Consider the following 7025-nt stretch of genomic DNA (forward strand, 5'->3'; position numbering starts at 1 on the left):
CTGTACTTGAATTTCATAAGACTTTAAGGGTAGCAATAGGGCTACCCTTACAATACTCAAGTACACTTCCATGTACTATGTTTATTTGCCATGCCCCCCACCCCCGCCTCAATAAGTCCTTAAAGTTATAATGTTTGACATATTTTGTCACCCCCAGTATTATTTGAACATTAAATATTCAATATATATTTAATGACTAAATAAATGCTTTGAACCTAGTGGGCACCCTACTTTAAAAGTCCCTTTGAAACATTTAAATTACTATAATCTTTAATGTCAAGTAAATAGCAATAGGATATTGGGGAAATGGATTGCTAAGTAACTTCTTTATTCTTTCTAACATGAGGGAAACAAAATAAATTCGTATTTCTATGACCACAACACAGAAGCTTTTCTACTATAACATTTTATTTTAGGCTCCTACCCAGGGATTGAGTTGTCTTAAAAGGCAATTTGTGGGAGAGGTGGGAATTAGAGAGCTCCCTAACTGATACCAATTTCAGTGAAGTTACACAATATTCCTTTGGATTTTATATTTATCAAAAAAGCAAGACAAAATAAGATGGCAAAGCTCAAAGACCCAAAACCATAAAACTGGTAGAAGAAAAAATACAGGGTAAACTCCTTGACATTGGTCTTGGTGATGATTTTTTGGATTTAACACCCAAAGCAAAGGCAACAAAAGCAAAAATCAACAAGTAGGGCTACATCAAGCTAAGAATCTTCACAGCAAAAGAAGTCATCAACAACATGAAAAGGCAACCTACCAAATAGGAGGAAACATCTGCAAATCATCAACCTGATAAGGGGCTAATATCCAAAATAGATGAAGAACTCATATAATTCAATAGCAAAAACAAACAAAAAAACCCCCACACAATATAATTTTAAAATAGGCAGAGGAAATAGACATTTTTTCAAGGAAGACATACTAATGGCCAAAAGGTACATGAAAAGGTGCTCAACATCACTAATAATCAGGGAATTACAAATCAAAACCACAATGGAGTATCACCTCACACCTGTTAGAATGGTTATAAAAAAGACAAGAAATAAGTGCTGGTGAGGATGTGAGAAAAAGAGCCCTTGTGCACAGCTGGTGGGAATGCAAATTGGTAGAGCCACTGCGGAAAACAGTATGGTGGTTCCTAAAAAAATTAAAAATAGAACTACCATATGATCCAGAAACTCCACTTTGGGGTTTATAACGGAAGGAAATAAAATCACTATATTGAAACGATATCTGTGTACCCATGTTCATTGCAGCCTTATTTACAATAGCCAAGAGATGGAAATAACCTAAGTGTCCATTGATGGATGAATGGACAAGGAAAATGTGAGAGATCTATATCTATCTATATCTCAGCCATAAAAAAGAAGGAAATACTGCCATATGTGACAACATGGCTGGACCTCGATGGCATTATGCTAAGTAAAATAAGTCAGAGAAATACAAATACTGTGTGATCTCACATATGTGGAATCTAAAAAAACCAAAATCATAAAGAACAGATTGGTGGTTGCCAGAGGCAGGGCATAGGGAGTGGGTGAAAGTGGTCCAAAGGTGCAAACATCCACTTATGAGATACTGTGTATAAGTTCTATGGAGTAATGTACAGCATGGTGACTATACCTAACAACAGTGTATTTTATATTTGAAAGTTGTTAAGACAGTAATTTCTCATTACAAGAAGAAAGAATTTGTAACTGTGAGGTGATGGGTGTTAACTAAAGTTATCATGATAATCATTTTGCAATATATACATATATCAAATCATCATATTGTACACCTAAAATTAATACAATGTTATATGTCAACTATCCTATATAATAAAAGGCTAATATGCAAATTGTCCCCTCAGGAATTCGACTGACCGGGAGTTCGACTGCTCACTATGATGTGCGCGTGCACCAGAGGGTAGCGTGGAATGAAGGAAAGCCCTGGCTGGCAGTCGGGGGAAGGAAGGCCCCAATTTGCCCAATCACCAGCCAGGCCTAGGGACCCTACCCATGCATGAATTTCATGCACCAGGCCTCTAGTATCTCAATAAAACCAGAAAAAAATAAAGAAGGAATGAAATGACAAAGCTCATCTATTTCACTCTTATTTAACAATTGAAGGAAATTTTCATTTTTTGTCTTTGATCTAATAAATCTAACATTTTTCTGTAATGGTCATGAAATATGAAAATCAATGTGTAAATGCTTTCATTTACTTCAGTTGTATGAATAGAAAATTTAACAAAGATTAGGATGAGTATATTTTATTAAGCTATTAATTTTTACAGAGGCATGGAAATAAAAGACAGGACCCTATAACAATACAGGAATTTAAATTTGGGATTTGAATTTGAGTGGGAGCATGTGGTAAGAAGCTCTTTATGTTTAGTCTGGCATTACAACTTGAGAAAAACATAGTGGTTCTTTTAATTCATTCTTTTTAAAATATGAAATCTCTTGACTTTCAGCTCTATTTATTATTGAGTACCTGACATTGGACTCACCTTCCTGCTGTAAACAACAATAAAAGCTAGACAAATTGAGTAAAACAGTTGCCACAACCAAGGCAGGATTATTACCCTTCAGAAACGGGAAGCACATGAGGCCAGACTCACATTCATTCCAGCACAAGGAAATGGAGCAGAGAACAGCAATGTGTATTGCCAGAGGAAACAGAGATCGGCGTTCAGACCCACTAACAAAGCTGGGTTTAGAGGCCAAGGTCCCTTAAGGAACGAGCTGCAGAGAAAGAGCACTCCAAAATTGCATTAAAAATTCCCTCAGAAACTTGGCCCATTGTTACGATCTGTAAGAGCAGGGCAAGGCTCCAGGAGACCTAGCAGAGAACAGTGACTAGGAGGCTGAGAGCTGAACAGAGATTTCAGAGGTTACACAATAATGGGAAGACATGAGAGATTAAGCCAAGCCTAATTTAGAATGTATAAAACTTTATGAATACCTAGGCACTTAATGGAAACACCTGAAAGCCCACATCCTAGTATTAAGGACCTTCATGAATGAGCAGTGTTACATAATAGGAGTAAGAACTAAAACTTAAATAATTTGACACTTGCTGTCAGAACAAGATTCAGCATTCAGAGGAAGGCAATATAATCTAGAGCCTCTTCACTGTAATAACCACTATATTAAATCAGCAGACAAACAAAACAAAAGCCCTGTCTGGTGTGGCTTAGTTGCTTGAGCATCATCCCATGCACCAAGAGGTCACCAGTTCGATGCCCAGGTTGTGGGCTTGATCCCAATAGGGGGCATGCAGGAGGCAGCTGGTCTATGATTCTTTCTCACTGATGTTTCTCTCTCTAAAATAAAAATCAATCAAACAAAACCTCCACTGGATATGCAAAGAAAAAAGAAAAAAACACACAAATCATCATGAGATAAACAGTTAAATAAGCAGATAAATAGAACAAAACAAAAAACTATTAACCAGCAGAAATACAAAACAAAACAAAAAACAACTCACTGGACATGCAAAGAAATAAGAAAAAAACAACAACCACCAAACTGCCATGAGGTAAAACAGTAAAAGAAGCAGACCCAGAGATTATTTAGAAATTAGAGTTATCTGATAAAGACTTCAAAATAACTACAATTGGTATGTTAAAGAAATTGGAGGAAAAAATGGACAAAATGAATGAAAAGACAAACTACTTCAGTGGAGAATTTGAGTCTATGAATAGGAATCAAATGGACAGTCTAGAAATATATGTTGAAATATCTGAAATTTAAGAACTATTTGAATGGTTACAGCACCAATCTAGACTCAGTTAATCAGAAAAAAATTTAAACTGAACACAGAAGGAAAACACAATGAAAAAGAACAACATATGAGAGAGATATGGGGCATAGGCAAAAAATCTAATATACAATAATTTAAATCCCAGAAGGAGGGGAAGAGAGAGATAAGCACCAACAATATATAAAGAATGATGGCTGAGAATTTTCCTATCCAATTAATGATAAAGCTCACAGATTCAAAAATCCTCACGAACACCAAGTACACCATAGTCAAACTTCTGAAAACTGAGATAAAAGGAAAACTTTAAAGCAGCCAGAAAAAAATGATACAATAGTTGATATTATAACAAAAATGTATAGAAGCTGGAAGGCAATAAAATAACATTCAAACAGCTGAAAGGAAAAAAATACCACCCTGCTAATGTAGATTTCCCTAAAAAAGAAAAGTTAAAGAAAATGTTCTCAGACAAATGAGCTCCAAAATTGTATCCCTAGCAGGCTAACATAATAATAAATCCCAAAGAACTTTATTCAGTTGAAGATAAATGATCCCATAGCATCATATTGAGTAAATATGAGAAACTATTGAAACAACAATTATAACATATTTGTGGGGTTTATACACAGGTAGGCAATGAAATATATAAAATAAAGATGTGAGTGGGGTAAATGGACATACACTGTTTTAAGATGCTTACATTATTTGTGACAATGACAGGTACACTGTAATAAGCTAAGAATACATTTTTTTTTACATTCTAAAAGACTGATAGTAAAAAGAAAACAAGAAGATAAAATGGAACTAATAAAAACAAGGCATGAAGAGAGGAAGAAAACACATGGGAAAAAAAGAAAACAAATAGCAAAGTAGACTTACCCACAACTTAATCCTATATAATAAAAGCCTAAGATGCAAATCGACCGAACGGTGGAATGACCGGTCACTATGACACGCACTGACCACCAGGGGGCAGACGCTCAATGCAGGAACTGCCCCCTAGTGATCAGTGCACTCCCACAAGGGTAGCACCGCTCAGCCAGAAGCCAGGCTCACGGCTGGCGAGCGCAGCAGTGGTGGCGGGAGCCTCTCCTGCCACCACTGCAGGCGGGCGGTAAGGAGCGAGGGGTCCTAGACTGCGAGAGGAATGTCTGACTGCCGGCTTAGGCCCGATTCCTGGTGGGATTGGGCCTGAGCTGGCAGGCGGACATCCCCCGAGGGGTCCCGGACTGCAAGAAGGAGCAGGCTAAAATTGGGGACCCCCCCCCCCCACCCCCATGCCTGAATCTCATGCACTGGGCCTCTACTTATTTCATAATTAGAGTGAATGTAAAGGAATAAAACTCCTAATTAAAAAACTAGATTGTCTCTTTCCACCATCTTGGAACCTGTGGAGGCCTGCTAAATGACAAATGTGTCTGGAAGGCTGTGGTCCAAGGCCATTTTTGTTGGCTATAAGTGGGGTCTCTGGAACCAGAGGGAACACAGCTCTTCTTAAAACTGAAGGTGTTTGTGCTCAAGATGGAACTGAATTCTCTCTAGGTAAGAGATGTGCTTGTGTGTACAAATCAAAGAACAACACAATGACTCCTGGTGGCAAACCAAACAAAACCAGATTAATCTGGGGAGAGGTAACTCACGCTCATGGAAACAGTGGCATGGCTCGTGCCAATTTCCCAATCAGCCTTCTGGCTAAGACCACTGGACACAGAATCCATGTGATATACCCCTCAAGGATATAAACTCATTGAAAAGTGGATTTGTTCTCTTTGGAAAAAAACACACAATATAAACTGTTAGATTTTTTAAAAAGACTCAATATATGCTGCTTACAATAGACATATTCAAAATACATGAAAATATGAAAATAAGTTTAATGGGAAGAATGGATCAAATATGTCATTTAAACACCTAACCCAAGAAAGCAAATATTATTATATTAATATCAGAGAAAGTAAACTTTAGGGCATGAAGCTATTACTTGAAATAAAGAGGGAAATTCCATATTGAAAAAGTAATTAATTCAACAACAACAAAAACAATGCTACATTAATATGCACCCAAGAACACATCTCTAAAATGCGTAAATCAGCAGTTTACAGAATAAAAGGATAGACAATTCCAATAATATATGGAGAATTCACCACAGCTTTCCCAGTAACTTATAAAACAATAAAAACATTAAAATATAGAATGTCTAAATAACACTACCAGCCAATTTTATCTAATTAGTATTTATAGGATACTATATCCCCAAAGTATAGAATACACATTCTTTTCTAGTGTGCATGTATCATTTATCAAAACATGCTTTGATTCATAAAGCAAGTTTTAACAAATTTCAAGTCAAAACTTATATAGTGCATTATTTCTTTTATTTGTTATTATTTAAAATATATTTTTATTGATTAGAGAGAGGAAGAGAGAGGGAGAGTGATAGAAACATCAAGGATGAAAGAGAATCATTAATCGGCTGCCTTCTGCACTCCCCCAACTGGGGATCGAGCTCACAACCCAGGCATGTGCCCTTGACCAGAATCGAACCTGGGACCCTTCATTCCACAGGCTGACGCTCTATCCACTGAGCCAAACCAGCTAGGGCTATAGTGTATTATTTCTGATCACCAGAATTTAGAAATCTCAAAATATTTAGAAATTAAGGAAAACACTTCAAAAATAATCCATGAGTCAAAGAAGTAAGCACAATGGAAATTATCAAATATTCTGAGTTGACTGTACTGGAAATGCAATCTATCAAAACTAGTGAACTGCAGCTAAAGCAGTATTCAGAAATAAGTTTATAGATCTGTATGTATATATTAGAAGAATGGTTATAAATCAATGTTCTAAGCTTCTAATACAAGAAGTTAGAAGAAGAACCTCTAAGAAAATCCAAATGAAGCAGAAAGAAGGAAATAGTAAATATTACAGCAGAAATCAATAAAATAGAATACACACACAGTGGAGTATATCCACACAGCCAAATATTGTTTATTGAAATTAATAAAATTGAAAAACTCTTAGCAAATCTGAATGAGAAAACACAACATACCATTATGAAGAATAAGATATTATGAATAACTCTATGCCAAAAAATATGAATATTTAGGAGAATGGACACATTCCCTGAAAAATGCAATTTACCAAAATATAATCAAGAAGAAATAGAAAATTTGAATAGTCCTATATCTATTAAACAAATTGAAACTCTTATAACAAATCTTTCCACAAAGTAAGCTCCAAACACAGATGGCTTCAGTAGAATTCA

General features: G+C 36.1%; 1 pseudogene; it reads left to right on the plus strand.

Annotated features, from left to right (window-relative positions):
- The first annotated feature begins 5162 nt into the window (after positions 1-5162).
- LOC102243138 lies at positions 5163-5499 on the plus strand (annotated as a pseudogene).
- Positions 5500-7025: the final 1526 nt, after the last annotated feature.

This window comes from Myotis brandtii, unplaced genomic scaffold (assembly GCF_000412655.1).
Source record: "Myotis brandtii unplaced genomic scaffold, ASM41265v1 scaffold160, whole genome shotgun sequence".
Lineage (NCBI taxonomy): Eukaryota > Metazoa > Chordata > Mammalia > Chiroptera > Vespertilionidae > Myotis > Myotis brandtii.